Source organism: Ips typographus, linkage group LG4 (assembly GCF_016097725.1).
Source record: "Ips typographus isolate SLU linkage group LG4, UJ_Ityp_2.0, whole genome shotgun sequence".
In the NCBI taxonomy this organism is placed as follows: domain Eukaryota; kingdom Metazoa; phylum Arthropoda; class Insecta; order Coleoptera; family Curculionidae; genus Ips; species Ips typographus.
In genome coordinates, this window is record NC_138425.1 from 7,701,044 (window position 1) to 7,720,122 (window position 19,079).

At 34.9% G+C, this 19,079-nt stretch overlaps 1 protein-coding gene across 3 annotated transcripts in view; it reads left to right on the forward strand.

Annotated features, from left to right (window-relative positions):
• The window catches only part of tio (zinc finger domain-containing protein tiptop), a 102,984-nt gene that overhangs the window by 37,843 nt on the left and 46,062 nt on the right, over window positions 1-19,079 (forward strand). Inside the window, exon 1 of one of the 3 annotated variants that reach the window (XM_081978966.1) lies at window positions 11,055-11,190. The exons of the other annotated variants lie outside the window; for them this stretch is intronic. The gene's annotated coding sequence lies outside the window, so the exon portion shown is untranslated. Of the gene's footprint in view, window positions 1-11,054; window positions 11,191-19,079 lie in introns of those variants that run through there. 3 annotated transcript variants of the gene reach the window in all.

Consider the following 19,079-nt stretch of genomic DNA (forward strand, 5'->3'; position numbering starts at 1 on the left):
AAATCAAATATATGGAAATAAAGAAGGTGATACTGCTGGGTTTTACTCATGGATTTTATGTAATGTATTACAGAATTTGTAAAAGCACTAGATCTAGGGACAAAACCAACAAATCATCAGTTAGTTGATTTTATTTCAATATTTCATTCATTATCATAATTTATAGAAAAATATAATCCTTTTTTTCAAGGTGTGGAAGCATTTTCTATTCTAATCCAATGTAACTTATAAACAAAAATGTAATATCAATAACTTCTACCGGCAGGTGATATTACATACTGATAGAATATTTTAGTAAACACGAGTAAAGTTGTCTACCTACATGACAATACGGAATGATAAATCAAAATAGAAGTGACTTACCAGACGTACCAATTCACAAAACAACAAATTAACGAGCTTATCGTCGAAACAGAATGGCAAAACGTAGCACGGGAAAAAGTGCAGAATTGAAAATAATTGGACAAAGGACTTCAGTAAATAACGTCAGCGACACGAATGTGTTTTTCGATGGCATGCCGCATGTCGGTGTCATGTCTGTGACATGGTCATGATAGACAGCCTCGTTGTAACGATACCATTTCGTGGATGTAAAACGACCCAGCGGATAATTGTCGCAGCCCAATGATTTATTCACTTTTCTGCGTTGATGTTACACGAAGCGAATTGTCGTGCTTCCAGAGCTTTTTTCCTTGGTCGAGAATCTCATTAGCAATTTAAATATTGACTATATAAAAAAATTGTTCTAGGCCTTTATTTGTGAAAGTTGCGAAAATAATGGGCTTTATAGTATATCCCAAAGCCATCAGACTTGTCAAAAACTCATAATATATCGGCGTCGATATCTGAAAGGTTGAAACGTGGCAGTTCACAATGAGCCGCCTGATGAATCGACTCCCTTGACTGATTTATGTCGAATGCGGTAAATTGTGTGTAAATGGAATCGGCCAAATGGCATGGGATATATGGCTTCGAATCCCTCCCGAAAAACTGCGAAGTTTTAGGTAATGTGTTGCACAAATGTATAGCAGAGTCTCCAAGAGGATTGACCTTTCTAGACGCTGAATTATTTGTCGGGTAATAATTAGTAAATGAATCCTAGTGAAAAATTAATTTTAGTCCGAGCAGATATTTTCGTATTTGACAAACGTGTTTTCGATATTTTCGAGTCGCAGTTTATCAGCTAGACTGCTGATTAATATCGGACATTTTAATGACCGTAATAACTAAGAGCTGGGTGACATAAAGTCCCAAGTGTTCTATTTTCCGTTCCTATCGTCAAATCCCCCGCATACGAGAGAGCCGGCAATAAATAATAATTTTCTCTATCTATCACCCGGACCGTCCCATTAAACGCGTCACTTCGACAAGAAATACTGCCGTAGAAATATTAATTGTGAATTATTTTCATGTAGTTTCTAATCCTGGAGAGTCATAAATCTGGCAGAGCAAAGACGACACATCCGTCAGGGAGCTTTCCTGGCTCTTTGATCCGAGAAAGTGAGGATCTCGTGCATATTGATTTATTGACGACACGTGAATTCGTTATAGCGTGCAGCCGTAAAATTATCCGCAATCATAAAACTGAAAATAATCTTCTATGCAGGTCGCGATTTCAACCCACAACCAACGGCTTGTGTGGCTCGAATTGGAAAATGCAACAAATAACTCAAAGATATATTTAACCTTCTCTTAAAGTATTATTTTTTACAGTACATTGTTGTAATTCCTATTGCCAGGATAGCGGAAGAAGATTAGAAACCAACACTATACAAGTGACAAACGTTTTATTAACGAGAATGATACCAACGTTCAGTCAGCAGTGTGCAAATTTCCGAAAAAGTAACAAGAGATTCTAAAAATGCTAAAAGTTAAGAGGAAGAAAAAAGAGTAAGTAATGACTAGATGAAAACTCGCTTTTGACAGGCTTTCCAAACGAGGAGAAGTCCTAAAGAATAGTATTTGAAGCAATTGAAGATTGCGTAGGTAGATGGCAAAAGGTAACTGCCAACAAAGGAGAGGTAAAAAAGCAAAACTTCCGTTTAATCTTCTCTTTGATACTGTATCACAGCAAAAGGGTGCTAACATATGCTTAGCCTTAAATGGCTTGACAACGTTATTGTAAGTAGCTAAGAAAACGATGCTTAAAAGTTTTTCAGTCACCAAAAATGCTGTAAGGACATTCTAAAAGTTGAACAGAAATAATACTATTATTTTTGCTTGGTATGCTAACAAATAAAAAAACCACACCTGAACTGTACACATTCTTATCGATACATAGTCCAATATAAACAAAAGCAAGAAAACGACCTTTAGAAGGAATCCGCCTGAAGACCTTTTCGGCCCCATTTGATCGGTAATCGCGCAATTCCGATGCTGATGCCCCGCAATTCGCCGTCACTGTATATTGAGGGCCCCATATTCACTGGGCCATGGCTCTTATTTGCTTAGGGTTAGTGCCACCCGGTTTTCGTTTATAAGAAAGATGAGCGTTGTTTTTTTTTCATTTTCTACGTCAGGTGGTTTTGTTGCATATTATTAGTTCCAAAATTGCACAGGTGGGAATAAATTTCAAAGGGGGGATGCACGCAGCACAAGTTTACAGTTTGTAGTACTTGTTTAAAGAACTGAAAGGTCATTAATACTTCAAATTTATGTTGGCATTTATCTGAAATAAGCAAAAATGCTTAGATTTATGACAAAACACTCGACAAAATCCGAGTGGGGCTCATAAATCAGCAACAACCGCATACTTCAAACTACGCCAAATCCAAAACTCGTTGAACGATACGTATCCATAATTTTGACAAAACATGGCCGACTAAAGCCGAGTGAAAACGCATTAAATCAAAAATATCGAATAGTTCTATCCGGTTTAATGGCAGTAAATAACCGCGTAATTTCAATAAAAAGGAAACGGTAAAAATGAAAATTTACTACCCGATCTTTGCACCCCGATGCACGCGACTAGGCGAAACCGAACGGATAAATCGGGAATAAACATTTCACGTCACCCTTCTGTATACTGATCGAATGTTTCGACCGATTGGCGGTTTCGATGTTTGCGGTTATGTCCTGAACTGTGATGGCAATCCTTGTCGAATGTACTTTTTTTCGTTAACCAGAAAATTCAATCTTAACACAAGCTGAACGAAAAACGAAACTAGTTTTCTCTTTTAAAATACTACAAACTACAACATTAACTTCATTTTTATTTGAACGGTATAGATCAGCCTCTTATTTTTATAAAGTTATAAGAAGAATAGCAAAAAAGCTTTTTCTCTACAACCCCTATAGAAAATACAATTTTTCTCCTTAATTTGAGCGTATTCTTGAAACGAGGGAAGGGAGTTATCGAGAGGAAGGTCTGTAGAATATAACAGGAATCCCCGCCATTGTCAGGTTCTTCAGTCACATTCTAACACTTCTCTTGAAAATTCCGTTCCCCGGTTTCAAGAATTAGAGCCCATGGGCCTAATTAAGTGTTGAGGAATATGACAGAAGAAGCTGACAGTGGTGGGTTCCTGTCACATTTTACAGGTCTTTCTCTTAATAATTCCCTTTCCTCGTTTCAAGAATTCGCACCCAGGGGCCTAATTCTTGAAAGCAATGAACAGAAATCTTGGAGAAGTGTTGATAGAATGTGACTGAAGAAGCTGACAATAACTGGATCCTGTTACATTCTACAGGTCTTTCTCTGGATAACTCCCTTCTCTAGTTTCCAGAATACGCACCCAGAGAGACTGAAAGTACTTTCCTCCCATGGGAGGAAAAGTGTCAGCAGTAAAAGTCACACTTCTAAAGACAGTTTGTGTAGTTGTGTACAGTAGTAAACACCTTCTTTTTCAGCCAGGTATTTATGTTGTATTCTGCTTTTTTTCATAAAACATAACATTGGTCGTAGAAAAAATTAGATTTGCAACTCTGGAGTAAACTGCTTTTTGCACTCTTGAACTTGAAACTCAAGTTGCACTTTCCTCCCTAGTTGCGCAAATAACTATTAATTACATACTTCATTTTAGTATTCATCCATTTTTAACTATTGTTTTGTTGAGATTCAATTCTGTCAAATATTATTCAGAAAATCTGTGAATTGGTGTCACAAACAGTAGGGAGGCAAACAGTTTGTATAAAAAATGCTCCTTCGTCGAGATACAGAGAACATCGTTTTTTTGTGAATATCTCCGGAATTTAGCACACTTTAACACAGAGCAATTGAGCAGGAATAGTGTAGAAAACGCAGCTTTTTTAGTGGAAAATACATCAGGCACTGGCGGAAATTTTGGATTGACAATGCTTTTTGCCACTAACTTCTACGCCACTGGAAAAATTGGTTTAAAAGTTTAAAACGGCTGAAAAACAATGTTGAAACTTTTGAAATTGTTAATTACTTAGTAACGGTTAATAACTAGTTAAAGTAGTAAATTTAATTTTGCCAACAATTATTAAAATGTAACGTTTTTTATGATGTATATGTTTCCAATTCATTAAATTGTTTTCTCATGTTTTTTGGGTCTAAAATTAAATTTTCTTAAAAAAAGGTGGATTTTTTGAAAAAATTACCAAAAGCAATTTTTGATGTAGAAGACTCCATATACACATATTTTCATATAAGATTTTTTTAAAGACCATTCAATAAATTCTGATTTTCAGGTAATAAATATACAGTGTGTTCAACATTCAATTATCTATACAGGGATCTCTCTTCCCGTGCAAACATTATGTAAATAGAGAATGCTTTAGAAAATATGTATAAAGGACAATCGAACACCGTTTTAACATCCTTAATCTGTTGCTTTGTTCTTGAGTTATTTTTGAAAAAACCAAAAACGAGTATTTTTTAAAAAACTGCTGTATTACCCCTAATTTGAAATTTTCCAAATATGTCTGGAACATTATTAAGCTACTTTTTAAGGACAAAACATTCTCCACTTAACCTTTGCAGTAGTTCTTCGAAAAGCAACATCCTTGTATAGAAAATAAAATTTTGAACACACTGAATAAGAAATACATATATTTTGTTTTACATTTTCTGGCTGTAATAGTGTCTCTAGTCATTTATAATGGCAACCATCTCAAAGATCAAAGTTTCGTGCAGGCTCTCTTGTAAATAAATGATACATCTTAACAAGGTCGAACTCAGTTTAAGTTTGTTGAGGAATGATGGATTCTTGAAGGACAATCTATCTTGTCAGAGACAGTGCCAGGCCATATCAGTCACTGTCCCGCCAACAGGCCTTTTCTGAAATATATCCGTCACTCTATCACGGACTTTTTATATACTTATTTCTGGGTTATCGTATTCAATCAGTGGCGTCAAATTAATGGGGCCGTTCGCGATTGCATCGGCAGACCAACACTCTGCCATCGGACGAATAGGTCAACGAGTAAACGCTGCGAATTAATGTAGAAAGAAGACGTGGGTGGAAATAGAGCGTTCGTTGACGTGTTAAATTGCACAACTGCATGGAAATTTGATTGAAAGTGATCGATCAGCTACGGTAACACGTGTTGGACAAGAGCAATGCATTTCCAGGAACATTTTTTCGTCGATTGTGGATTTACAGCCAAAGTATAAATCACGGCCTAGTTGGAAATAAGCCATAAATCCACGGATTTTTAAAATTGAGTCAGTTGCACGCACGATAAATAGAGTTCGGAAAGGTAAATCGTTATAATTTTATGATGCAAAGATCCTGTTCGGCTAATGCGTTTTATACCGTACTTCATATTGCAATTTAGTTATATTTTATCAATGACAGTTTATTAAAATAGTGTAGGGTGATAGATACTCTGAATTCATCTGTGCTCGTGAATAAGTGGATAATCTATGGACGAGTTTCCTATGTAATATTCGAATAAATGTTAACTATTATTACTGCTTATTGAATAATTCAAATAAATTTGCTCGTCATTGCCTGATAAAGAGGAAGCTGTTTCATATATCAAATGTTAAATAAACTTAGCGCTCACTGATGGTACAAGAATACTGATACTGATGGTAAATACTTCAGGTAGCACTTTGATGCATGTTGCAATGAAAAATCATACGTTTTCCTAGTATTCCTGAACAAAATAATGAAATCGGACTCAATCACAACCAAACCATCTACAAGATTATCTCTCGTATGCATCTCAAAATTTACTTTGCATGGTTCACTAGACAGGTTCCAAATATCAAAGATTGCGATAATTTCAACTGAGATGTGATGGGTTCAGATCGATGGACACGTGATTGACAGAAGCGGTTATAGCCCACCTTTATGAATTCGTCGAGTCACAATTTAGATTAATCTGCAGGATTTCCTGTCGATCAGTCGGAGAATTAAATAACTTTACCATCGGAACCCCAACGACTTTTGGTAAAGGGCTGGTGCCGAAGGTCCTAACGCTATTAGCCCGCTCAGAAATTTCTTTTGTACGGTTTGATTTACGTGAATTTCAATTAAGAACTTTTGCATGTCACCGAAGTAATAACTCATCCAAAACATCAGCTGTTCCTCGAAACTTTTACCTGGGACCGAAATAAGGGCACTACACAAACCGCGTCACCTGAAGATTGATTGACTTGGTCCGACAAGATGATGGACAATTCATCAATCAACCGAAAGGCCAGTCATGCCACTTGACAACTGTCGCTTATCGACCAGTGTAATGGGATTTTATATTAGTTCAGTGTGGTTCGTTTTCTCTAACCGAATGTAAGGCTGTATGTTTTAAATATTTGCGATAAAGCTTAATCGTTCTAAATTCAGGCATTAATAAATTGGAATGATTTATCGATAACGTTTAAGAATAAATTATTATGTTTAGAAGCAATTTCCTGAATTAAATTCTGGTCACCATTAACTAATTCGGTTACTGTTGATGTTATCTTACAGTGAATACATTCTTAAGAAGGTTTCTGTTAAAAATTAATTTTAGTTATCCATTTTTAAACTGAAGTTAAATTTAAGAACCACATACAGAACGAAAATAATGGATAAGTAATAAAATGAGCCGTAAGAAATAATAATTGCATTAAAAGTACTTCACTGATTAGTAAACTTTGACTAGGCAATAAGACAACACGAATATAGACACTTTTTTCACGGATTTGTTGTAATCACAAAGCACGGAAGAATTTGAGCAACAAGAGAGGAAGGAAAACAAGAAACTGAAACCACCTTTTGCTTATCCTTCTTACTATAACGACAAGCATGTAAAACAAATTCTAACAATTATCACCTGCCTGCGTTGCTGATGTGAAATGTAATGACACGTGTCCTCAGCTAAATTCCAAGAAGGATATGTGACGCAATTTGCTACTATCACAACCAGCAAACTTGATAACCAACAAATGAAGATGAATAATCAGTATACAGCCAGAAAGATAGATCACCAATACAAGCACTCACTCTATCCTGGTTATCACACCAACAAAGATTGTCACATCTTCGTACCTAACCTGACCTAAGGAATCACGTGACTTCATTGTTAATGTGGCACATAATGACACGTGCCCTATCTAAAACTTGATTAAAAACATAAGGAAGTAAAACAGAAAATTGTACATGTTCATCAGGGTCATTACAAATGTTGTACACCACCTTGCCTCGGTTACTGAGCAGGTATATGATCAGTCATGTGGCAAGTTATAGGTATTGTTCTGCTGTTTTGAAAAAAGTATGAGCAACAAAGAGAAAAAAGTATAGATGTATTTTTAAATTGTTATGAGCTAAGTTGTTGAGATATAGGCGTGCGTTTTAAACACGGTGCAAGCAATGAAAGATGAGTCGGAAAAACAGCAAATGATACAGGATCGATTAAATTGAGTTAGTAATTCAAATATCATTCCCTAAAAACTGAACCAAAGTTTATAGTCAGATAAACAAGTTATTCAACTTTTGTAAAGTAAAGCAGATCAAAAGCATTTTTTGACTTTACGATTTTGGAATAACCGAAGCAATACCTTCTTTACCCTCCACAAAATGATTGATCCATAAACGCAGTTCGAACCCGAGAGCCCCAGCTACATTCTGAAAATAATGCGAAACGTAAAAACCAATAATTCAGAAAGCCCCATTAGAAGACGTCACTTTTATTATTCCCCGGCAATATTTATAGTGATAATATCCAGAAAAATTATGTGAATTCTCTGTGTGACTTGAGTGAGTATAGCCTTCAATCAAGCTGCGAGCCGAGTGATATTGACTTACGGCTAATATTTATGGGCAATTTAGTGTCATTTCGCAGGGCACCGATATTGGTCTGATAACCACCCGTCTATAAATCAAAGTAATGTTCCATTATTGCGATGTCGGCGAAACCGCTCTTTGGGATCAGGCCCCCCTCTTTATATTATGTTTTAATGTGACGAACTTTGCTTTTAATGAGTCGGACTGTTTAAACGACACCAAAATAACATTCCGGTGATCGAATTTGTAACGCTAAATTGTTATTGTTATATTATTCACATGGAAAATACAGCTGGTGGATAATATTATGCAAATAACCATAACGGCCAATATAACCATAAATATTCTTTTGATGTGAGCTACAATGTAGCTCCGCGCTAATTGACTAAAACGATGTTAACCTTTTTAGCTGAAAATAATTGTTGTATTTGCATATAAAGTTTCCTCTTATAAGATGGGTATGTCATCAGCATAGGCCTACATGGAAATGGAAAATATTTGCTTTTCTGATACCCAACCGAGGTTAAAATAAAATCTTTCCTTCCATTGCTTTAAGGCTGTCAGTTGCATCCTAAGCAATTCATCCTTCAGGGTTGTTATCATCCCCGTAAGTCTATTATGTGACATTTCAGCCTAGTTGACCGGACTGAGACGCTCCCATTATCGACAAATGTCCTACTGACTGAATGCAGTGGCTTGCGAATTCTTGCAGACAAGAGACGAGTGTTTCTGACAACTTGACATTAGAGCATCCGGAGAAGGGGCTGCGTCTCTTTCAAAGGGATTTGTCGGATCTCGTATTTTTTACGTATTTCACGACGATTAAGCGCTGACATTTGATTTTGTATACTGCCACACAATTGGAACGAAACAAAACAGCAGAAGTGATAATAAGTTGCGAGAAAAAAAAAAAGCCAAAAACAGAGGGGTATAATGAAAATGTCTGGTTGCTGAGGATAAAAGATTACGGTTGACGAGAACGAGCAAGACGTTGATTCGAACCTCCGTCACGTCAGTCGTTCGTCTGCTGTCATCTTTGGCTAAGTGACAGGTCGAATGACGGGCCGTGCTGAAACGAGAAGGAATTTTAATTCCGGCCTCCGACGCCGACGATGTCAGCTTTGATATACTCAATCTATCAAGGCGAGAAGACGTCTCTTTTTAATGCTGTTAACTTTATAATTCTCTACAAGTCCTTATTCATAATCGAAGCGCATTCTTTGCGGTGTTGTATACTTAGAATGGTAATTTCACTAGCTGGGTATGGCATAGTGTTTTCTTGATTTATGTGCATTGTGTTAAATGAATGATTTAGAAAATAAAGGCTGGTCTTAGACGGATATAGTTACGAAAAAAATAAGAAAGACTATCGTTTTATATGCATTGGTTCTCTGACTATTTCAGTTGAGAAAATACCAGTACATGATATTTTATTTTATGATGTATTACTATGACTAAATTCATTGAATAATGTGTATTTACACCTCAATACAGCCTCATTTTACACAATTTGAACCTATATTATAGATAGCGTTTTCTTTATCAATCTCCTAAAATTTCTTAAATTCTCTTGGCCTGCAAAATAACAATAAAATATTCACTTTTAATACAATTTATTCAGTGAAATGATAACGGAAATAGTTTAGACGTTTTGTTTAAAGTATCATGTTTCTTATTTTTTTCATTGTTCGGTCGTTTGAAACAATCCATCGATCGATATCAATCATATTATTTCAGAACTTCCTGACTGTGACGAGCGTCGGCTTACTAATCTTTAAGTTCGATCGGTAAGATCAAAGGTATATCAAGCTTGGAGATGATCAGATGAACAGAATAACTCATTTAAATAAATTCAGATTTGATTGGCTGATAGTCATTTAGAGGGACCAAAGTTACATTGCAAAAAGCTAATAAAACAAAGAAAGAGTTTCTTTAAAGACTTCTGTTAAATGTATAACTAAACTTTATCGGTGATTGTCGATTAATGGAGTTACATTCTCAAGAATTAAGATTGATCGAGTGTTAAAGCTAAACAAACTGCGACAATACATGCAAATTATTATTGTTGTTTTGACCTGAAGGAAAAACTTTTATTCTTATTACACAAATTTCAAAAACGTAATCAAGATTCAAGCAGAAAGTTTTCCTAACAATTCCCGAAAATACAAAGAAACCTGGAAACAGTTTATTGGAACGAAAAGAAATATATAAACATTCCCAGCTATTATGTTGATTATTTCGCCCGTCCAGTCTGCGAAAATACTCCCCTTTAAGACTGTTCGTTGCATCCAACTGTAGTGTTAATATGGTCACTATTCCCGGCTTATATACGGTTATGTATTCCCATTTTCGTGAAATAGGAGCCCCGTTTTATAATGAAGAGTAGAAAGGAACATTTCAGCGTTTCCTTCGGGTCATTGTAGAGTCCGAAGTCCAATAAGATAAAGTGCTTGGGATTTTTATGGGTATTAGCATGTTGGAAATGTAAAAACGTTTTTTTGGGGAATTGTCATATCTGATGTACCAAAATAGTTTTTAACATTTTGTGTTGGTAGAAAACAGCCTTAAAAGAAATCGTTATTTTATCTACTTACTAAAATGCAAATACCTGTTCATGTCATAAGCAGGTTTTTCTTTGACACTTAATGGTATGGTGGGATAGTATCTTTAGACGGTTGCTTCCGTAATGCAGCGATACCCAAATTTGGCAAAATGATTAAGTGAACCACAAAAGGAGTAAAAGCCGGTAGTAAATCGCTTTTAACCAGTAAACGCACTTTACTCTGTCAATTCGTCTCTCTGCTTGATAAAACGACACCTGTTGGAATAAATGTGTATCGCATCTCATGCCTGATAACAGACGCACAATGCTTTATTCGATTCGTTTGTGCCTTTTAGCACACCAGTCCATTCCACCAAAATAGTTGGAAACAATAACATTTTTAGATTGTGTTTGTTTGTTTCTAAGAAAATCAACGTTTCTTCCAGTTTTATACCTATGAACAGTAACCAAGTTAGTGAAATTTATATGATTTAAGTTTTTGCAGAGAATATCCCAGGTTTCTTAGCATATTACTCGTAACTTGAACGAACACACACTAGGCAGTATTTTGTAGCTGATTCGCTCGATTTAGAAAGCTTATCAAGTAATTTAATTGGCTTTAAGTAATACTTTTTGTCGCAAATGCTCTCTTTAATTATCGTTTTTGTTTCTTAGTAGTTATCGCTTGCCACTTGAGATTATTTCCTGTTGGTGTAATACTATTTAAACATAATTAATTAGTATGGCAAAGTTATGGGACGTTAATCATGGCAATTCTGTTTTCCATAGCTTAGAGTTTAGATTAATACGGTTATCGTCATGGGGAACACCTTTTGTCTAATTGCTTTGACTTAGAAAATGCATGAATTTTGGTCAACTTCGAATGCTGGCATTTTTTTCTACAACTGCTGACTTAATGCTCCCACTTATAAAATCTATCATATGTGTATTGGACACCTTGGATAAACGTTGTTGGATGTCATTTTAATATTGTGTGAAATAATGATAAGCAATTTAGTAACCACTTAAACCAATTTTCGCATTAACTTAAAGTGAAGCTGCCCAACTAATCAACACTAATCAAACTGTCCTAAATTGGCTTGAAGCCAAAAAAACCAAAATAACCTCCGTTTTATACAATTGCATCGGAAATCTCTCAACTTTTGATTGATGGACAGGTCAGTTTCGTAATTGGAAAGCCCTTCGACAAAGTTTTCTCCGATAATCATTAACAAAAATACACGAAACTGTATCCCATTCTGTCCAGTGTCAATTAAAAAGCAAAGAATGTTGACGGTTAAACCTGTCCGTTGGGAAAATAGCCTTTGATTAATCGGTGACACAATTCAGAAACACTCTGTCTAGCCCGCGTTTGTTAATTAGGCGCATCAAATTTATTTTAATAAATTAGGGTAATTAAGGTTAGAAATAATGATGCACTCAGGTAACTTTTATCTTTACGGACTATTGCCGCACTGATAAAAATAACTCCCAAGTTTAACGTCCGTGTTTACGGTAACCTAAGTTGGCTGTTATTTTTTTAATTCCCTTGGTATTAATGTCATGCCAGATTGGTATAAACAAATTCAAATACAAATTCTATCCCGGGATTAATTCCAAAAATATTTTCATAAATTCCGCTAAAAAACAACGCACATCGTCATACGGTTGGTGTGACATGGAGATAGATAGCCTGCCCACTGAAACGTCAATGGCGGGCCATAATTCTCCAGATTAAATCCATTTGAATAAAATAACTCTAAAATATTATATATTCTGGCTTATTTTATTGACGGCTTGACATTTTATAAATAAATGCTCCGAGTTGGGTTTAACCATTCTGTAAAGTTTAACAAATTTGATTAATCCACGACAGGAAGTCGATACGTTTTGGGAGGTTGGATCGATGACCTGGTGGGTGATTTTGTAATTATATCAAAATTAATTAATATATTTCCATATCATGCTAGTAGGATTTTATTTTAACCACAAATGTTAATGGTTTATACATGACCACGTAACTGATTATTAATGATTTTTTGTTTTATATGTTGTAACTAATATAATTTTTCTATTTCAGGTAAGTTACTGCTTTGCACTACCCTCCTTAAAAAGTAAAGTAAGTTACTTATTTACTAATAATTAAATTTAATTAATTTACAATTTAATAACCATTAAACTCGAACGTAACGGGTAGTTAGTTTTATGGTTAAAAAATGTAGATGAAATGTGGACATTAAATCAAAACTGTTTTTTAACTTTCTGCAAAACCGTCTCCTAAAGACAAATTACCAGGTAGGCTAATAGATGCATATTAATATAATTAACTACTTGAATTCTTAGAACGTATGTGATTTTCACATTATATTAGTGTGTCAAGATAATAGTAAATTCTTGCCACATGTTTGTAACTTTTAGCAAATGACTTGGTCGTGACAGGATATTAATTAATTTAATTTCAAATTGTGCTTAGTAATGGTATAACTAATTACTGTTGAATTATTTTAACTATTTGACCATAGAAGCCAAAAAAGAAGTTCAATAAATATTGTTTGAATATTAGACTTTTCAACCATTTTTAATTATCTAAAGGATATTGCTACGATGTTTTATATGTGTTGACGTCATATTAGAAATAGTGATTTATCAATAATCATACTTTTATAAACATATCTAAAATTGCTACTTGGCTACATGAAAAAGATTAAATACTATTGGATGCACGATCCAAATAATTTATGATGAATCGTTTGTATAGACAGGCATCTAAATTTTTTTTATAGTTTTCTATACACGTGGCATACCCTCTGTTATAAGTAGGTACTTTATATACGAAGAAAAAACGTTTTAAACGGTACAACTTTTTTCTCCATAGCATAATCATTTATGTATTGTGCCCTATCGGGTAGGTGCAAATTCAAATGGGAACGAATATTAAGCAGAGATAATTCCGCACAACATAATCATTTAGCTAAGTGGCACTTCATCGGTACGGGTACTAACCTCATTTAAATAATCGTCATTTAATGTAATAAACCGGTGGATTCCAGCCAATATTTTACCGATAAATCGGCATCGACCGCCTCTTCATATTGGAAACCACTACTTCCATCTCCCTCTGACACTTAATTGAATGTCCAGGTGGTGCGTGGCCAGCTATAAAGTGTCATAAACTATGACTTCGCATGTCCATATAGTACGTACAATACAAGACAGCCAGCCCTTGTCTCGTAAACAAGACGTCCGACTCATTTTTAGTACTAGTAACGCCTCGGCACGTTCACTATACCGGGTGGTAGGTGATACTTGAAAGGTTCATATCCTTTTCTTTGCCATTCAATCACGAACTTAATCTCCCATGTTACACCCTACGTTGAATGTTGTAAACTTTTTTTTCTTAACGTATTGCCACCGATTCTTCCGCCCCCGCACCCCATACGTTTACTTAGTATTCCAGTTGTTGAGTAGTAATTCAGGCAAGGTGGCGTTTCTTCCTGGCTATTCATTTCCAGACGTTTTCCAGAAAATGCCTGACTCGCTTAATATATTATGCTCTACGTCACACGTGACGAGCAGTCAGTGGCAGTGGCGTCTTGGTTTCATCTTTATGCTCTCTCAGCTTGAGCACAACTAAACCGTAAGTGAGCTTTAGTGTAGATGTCATCCTTGCCAACCCAAAATTATCCAACCGTCTAATATACGTGATACGAAAATTTATGCATGAGGTCGTATTAATAAAAGTTTTTTTATGTTAGTTTTAAACTATTTCTTATTTGTTTTGATTAGTATACAGTACTGTTTTTCTAAGACACTTTTACATTACACTGTAGGTAGGTATATTAACTTTTGATTACAAACACACTGAAATTGACTCACTACTAGTCCCAACCAACTGTTTATATAGGCTTCTATGGATTCATGAAATTCGCATAGGTCCCTCTCTCTCACAAACAGCTATAACATGGGGAACATGGTCATATCCAAAATAACTCAAAATCCATGGAATTTTTGCTGTATAATGAAATGATAATGATATTTTTAAATGCCGAGCCAGACGTTTTTTGCTTACTTATTCAAAGGGACACTGAATGTTGTCACATTTAAGTAAACAATTATAATTATTGTGATTTAAAAACTTAAAAATCGTGAAATCTATAAAAGTTCAAATAAATAAGTTACCATCATTCAAAAATTGAAAAAATGCCATTTTTAGGGGTATCTCTAAAGCACCCCTAAAAATTAGAGGTCTTTTTTTACTACTTTTTGAAATTCAATATCTCGGTAACATGAAGAGCTAGAGAGGCCAGTTTTGGGTCATATTGTAGTTTTTTTTATCCGTCATCTAATGGCGTTTTAGTGAAATCTATAAAAGTTCAAATAAAAAAGTTACAAATATTACATTTTTGAAAAAAGTGCAATTTTGTTAATTCTTTATTTTGCTCCAGGATGGTTTCAATGCTCAGCAAAGGACGTATTTATAACAAAGAACCTTAAATTAGGTAAAAAAGCGCAAAAAAAAGCATTCAATTATTTTCATTTTTCAAAAACATTTATTAATCAAATAATATTAAATGTAATATTAAATTTATTTTGCCCAAGGAGGGTTCCAATACACAGCAAAAGGCATATTTATACCAAAAGACCTTAAATTAAGTGAAATAAGTACAAAAAAAGCACTTTAAAATTTTCAATTTTTTAAAAAAATTGAAAGAATTTAGAAAAAAGAGAGTATTTGGGGTCTTTTTTTGACTACAATTTTAAGAACAAGTTTATATAATAATGATTTATTAAACTTATGTGAATGTCAATTATAAATGGCAATAAAGAAATATATATTTTTCTCGAAAAGTAGTAATCCATATGCCCACAGTGGAGTAGTGAGTGTAAGTGAAAACAAAGATATTTTATGGAGATTGACCGAGTTTTGTTTTCACTTATATATTTTTCTGATGTGGTTAGTGTTTTTGATTTATTATATATTACATATTCTGTTAAACTCTGTTATGACTTTATAAACCAAAATAATGTATGTACTTTTTTAAGAAACTGCATCAACATTTTGAAAATTCCGTATCTCTGCCATTTTTAAGTTCTCAGGGACAAAAAGCAAAAAAGTTCGACTTTGCAGACGATTGCAAATATACCTAGAGGGTGTTCAAAAAAAAAAACAAAAAAGCAGTCAAATTTCATGTCATGTAATATTCTCCTAAATTAATATGGTCTAAACCTCAACCGAGCAATTACATCTAGCTTTCTTGCCATCTTTAATAACTGGGTTAATACTCAGTAACATTTGGTTACCTCTCATCTACTATGAAAAGAATGTAACTAAGGATAAACTAAATTTACTATGGTAAAACGAAGAGAATTTATTATGATAAGAACCTTTTTCCGCCCTCCCCGAGAATCCCAATAGCCTCATAAACACATCAACCAGATTGAGAGGCATCGCAACATTTCTATCAAGTTTGAGACACGTGTGGTTTCAACTGTTATCCGCCATTGTGCCGTGTGACATTTTTACTGCGAAACTTTCGTTATTGATGGCATCAGACAATTGTGTTTCAAAGCTGATTCAGTTATATTTTTCCTGCTTTTGTTTGGAGTCTGCCCGAAATTACGCTCCACATGAAAACTTGATCAGGAAATATGTACCAGAATCCCTAGGAATTAAAATTTGTTGTTTTCTTTGAAATTTTTAACTTTTACTGATGTGTTTGTGTGTTCCAGGGGTTTGTATCGACAAAACGTCACGTGCGATGGACGCGTCATTAAAACATCGGATTTTCCCCAAGACATAAAGTTTCTGTAGCTCACGTTCCCTGACTGATTGACAGGTTATTTAAGTTGCTTTAATGTCATCCTTTCAGCGACGTAACGAAATTATAAGAGCACTCTAACTAGCTTCGATGTCACTTGCAGTTCAGCTTAAAAATAGCCGACTAGGATTTTTCAAAGCTCGGACTTGGGGTGCTGTGTATTTATTTTCGCGGTATTTTCTACATTGGAAAACGGTTAATAAGCTTTAGTTTACTCGTCTCGTTTTTCATGTCTCTTGCGAAATTGATAAATTAGCGAGTCACGAAGGCACCGGACAGCCTGAGATATATATCCGCGTGTTGAAAAGGAACAACACGAGTTTATGGAGGAAATTTGTCAGTAGTTTATCGAAAGCACTGACAAAGACACACAAACTTTCGGTGAAGTGTCGGTCCGGTATAAATAGCTCAAGTGAAGACGGATCTAAGTTCAACCATGTTGCCACACCTACAGAATCGCTGTTAATATTTCAGTAATGTCAATATTACTAGAAACTGAAAACAAACTCGTATTACAAGACGTATAGGTGAACAGAATACGAATGCTTAATAAAGGTGCTGTTTATGTCATGTGATAACTGTCAAAACACCCTTATAGTCTGTATTTTTAATTAAAATTTAACTGAATTTCATTTAAACACCACACTGACAATATCAGTTCAGAAAACATTTTTTTTCTTGATTTTGACCATAGACGTGACAATGACAGGTCGTCTGTGACCAACTTAACATGGTCAACAAATAAGTTTATTAGTTTCATGGAAATCATGTTTTGTTGGTAGCGCGGAGCGTTGTTACTAGCTGTATACATATAGCTGCATATTGTTGGTATGAGTTTTTACAGGTCTCTGACAATTCCAAAGTATTCTGGCAGAACCTTACAATATTAAAAGAGCTTTGAATGGTACGTTTACCGTGACTTTAGAAGCTTCTGACATTTATGAAAGAGGTTTACAAGGACTCAGAAAACTCTAGCATAGTCAAAACGATTTTCGGGGCATTAACAGAATTGAAAGTTTTTGGAGCTCTCTGGTGTAAAAGTTTCGTGTGAGATCTCTGTGGTCTATCTAAAGTGATTCTAGAGACAAATGGCATTTATAGTACGTTTTCCAGAAATGTACGAGTATTTAGAAGGCTCTAATCTCCTAAAACTCTGTCAAAATTCTAAAGGTAAAAGAGTATGTAACAGTTTAAACAGTTCTAAAGGCTTCTGGCAGTTTTAAAACGATTCCAGATGAGATTCTAGAGGCCTATGGTATAGAGACATTTTTATTTTATTTTTTTTTAATTTATTTATTATTTTTAATTTTCTAACATTTTGACAACAGTGTAATTTTTTGCGGCTATAAATTCATTTTATTATTTAATTTATTTTATTTTACAATAAATATGACAGCTTAAACAAATTGTTCAAATTTAAATGATCCATTTTTTGTTGATAACTTTAGTTTTACCACAGTATTGCGATTTTTCAGTTACTTTTGCTTAAAGTTTAATAATATCACATTTTAACTGAATTATAAGAAATCAATGTTTTTATTCTATTTAAATCATACAGTCATTCAACTCTAACTGCACGATTGGAGCATACCAAGTGATTTCATGAATACAAAAAAACCTTATTAACTCATATCTCTCATCTAAAACGTGGCAACCTGGCAAAAGAAGAGGAGATATTTTGCACCGTCAAGTGACAAGGTGCACGATGTACTTGTTAGCTAATGACAGATTTATGTCGACAACACGCTGACGAATGGGTTTAAATCTGAATCAGAAGTGGGACGCGCTAAAAGGTCGCCAATGTTCCATTTTGTTGAGAGTTGGGAATTTAAAAACAAGCAAAAGAACTTAGTGATGTGATTGATTGTAAACTAAACCCATTTTAAGGAATTCTGCTCCTAAAGCGGCATCACTAAAAGGGGGTGAATTTATACCGATGCAGTTTGTCGTACATCATAACTCCCCAGCTTGACACAGCTAATAATGCAGACCTCCAGCGCAAAGGGTCACATTTCTTTCCCAGTTGACGCTAATGTTCTTAAGTATTTTATCAATTTTATTGTTCTGGAACCATCAAGCGCAGCAGGAAACGCGGGGAACTTCTCAGGGGTGAATGGGGTGAGATTTACTATCTTGCCAGTGTTTTGCTTTTAAGTAATGCCCTTATTTTCTTGAACGTTCTGTTCTTTTACTCTTCTGCCAGAAAAAGTTTGGCCAATATTTTGAAACGTCCATTCATAAATCCTTCAGACCAGACTAACGAAGAAAGACGGCCATCAGCCCAAGTTTGGATCGATCGTGGGCCTCGCAGAACTTTATTATTTATAGATTTGTTTATGCCGACGACTTTCATATTCTTTATCGCGGTGTCATTAATATGTCACTGGGCTGGTGGTGATTTTTCGAAAAAGAGCAAGAATTATGGTGATGTTCCGCAGGGTCTCGAGCCAACTATATATCAACCCACTCCAAGAGTTGCCCGACTGGGCTCTTCTCCGTGAATTGAGCGGGCTTTTATGTCTTCTAGCAAGTTTGTTAATA